This window comes from Tupaia chinensis, unplaced genomic scaffold, assembly GCF_000334495.1.
Source record: "Tupaia chinensis unplaced genomic scaffold, TupChi_1.0 Scaffold000020_1, whole genome shotgun sequence".
In the NCBI taxonomy this organism is placed as follows: domain Eukaryota; kingdom Metazoa; phylum Chordata; class Mammalia; order Scandentia; family Tupaiidae; genus Tupaia; species Tupaia belangeri.
The window spans coordinates 1,198,408-1,200,167 of record NW_006159450.1 but is presented as its reverse complement, the minus strand read 5'-3'; positions in this window follow the sequence as shown (position 1 = coordinate 1,200,167).

Below are 1,760 nucleotides of genomic sequence, written 5' to 3'. Positions count from 1 at the left end.
TTTTAAAAAATAAAAAAATAAAGTCTGTTCCCTGGTCCTCCACCGACAGGTGCAGGCGGGCATCCAGGGCTCAGCCCGGTGACGCTCCCCCCGACTCTGCTCACCAGCTGTCACTCCCTCCGGAGCCTGGTCACTTCCTGCCTGGAGCTCCGGGCGGGCAGTCGCTGCGTGTCTTAAATGCAGACCAACTTGCTTTGCCCACTCTTCTCACAAGCGAGCTGCTACGCTATGCATGTTGACATAAGCCCCAAATCTCACACGCATGGTAATGCCTTAGGACACGTGCGGGCGTGTATACGTGCATGTGTGCATGTGTTCAGGCGTGCATGCCCTGTTGTTTACACCCTGTGCGTGTCCTTAGGATGTGTGTGGGTGTGTACACATACCAGTGCGCATGTGTTTAGTCATGCATGCCCGTTGTGTATGCCCCAGGACGTGTGGATACAGGCACTGCACGCCCAGTAATGTGGGCTTCCACTCAGGCTGCAGAGACTTCACGTCAAGGTTGCATCGAGCCATAAAGCCGAGTTTGTGTGGGACACACACATAGGACCTACACGCACACATGCACGTGTACACATCCACACACGTCCTAAGGACACTTATAGGGTATATACTCGCACATGAACACATGTACACATCCACACACGTCCTGAGGGCATGCATAGGGTGTACACACGCACACATGCACATGTACACGTCCACACACGTCCTGAGGACATGAATAAGGTATACACACGCACATGCACGTGTACACATCCACACACGTCCTAAGGACACGTATAGGGTATATACACGCACATGAACACATGTACACATCCACACACATCCTGAGGGCATGCATAGGGCATACACACGCATACATGCACGTGTACACATCCACACACGTCCCTCTTGGCCGCGATCGGTGTGGACACACAAGGGGACACCGAGAAGGCCCTGGTACTCAGCCAGCGGCCGGTCCACTGAGGGGCCCTGATCCAGGGGAGCAGCCCGTTAGAATAGGCAGCTCGCGTCCGCCGCAAGCCAGGTCTCTGCCGAGAGCCCCAGGCGGCGTGCTCGGAGGGGGAAAAGCACACCCTCCTGAAGGACCAGCGCTAGGACGGGGTCTTTGTCACCAATCCGGAAACTGCGTTTTCAGAGCTGATGCTGTGGGCCGCAGAAGTCCGGTTTTCCCTGTGGAATGCCCCCCCACACCAAGCACACCCCTGTTCCTCTGGGACCGGCGGCCAGCCCCGGTGCTCTGCCTTCAGCCGGCGCGTTCCGTGCCAGACACTAGCGGACATGCCTGCCCGGGCAGATGTGCCCCAGGTGAGGACCTGTAGCGATGGCGTCTTCAGGAGGCCTGGGGCGGGGCCACTGCACCTCCCAAAGGCAGAGGGGCAGGCCAGGCTGACAGCGGGTGTAGGCGCCCCCAACTGCTGTTGCAGGTGCCCCAACGCCGAGACCATCCCTCCCCAGGCGGAAGGGTGGTCCTGGACATCACACACGCTGGGCCTCCACGGGCATTCCCAGGTCTGGTTCACGCCCCACATCCGTGTACCTCTGGGGGAGGAGTGTCCTGGAGCGCTGCCCCCAAGCCCTGCTGGGTCTCCTGGAGGGGCCGTGCGCCTAAAGAAAGCACGAGGCCCCCGGAGACCCGTCCCCCTGCACTCCCTGCACCCCACGCTCTCTCTCTCCTCCGTGGCTGGCCACTGGGCCGCCCTCACCTCCTCTCCACCCAGCCTGCCCCCCACCAGAGGGCACCCCCACCCCCCCCC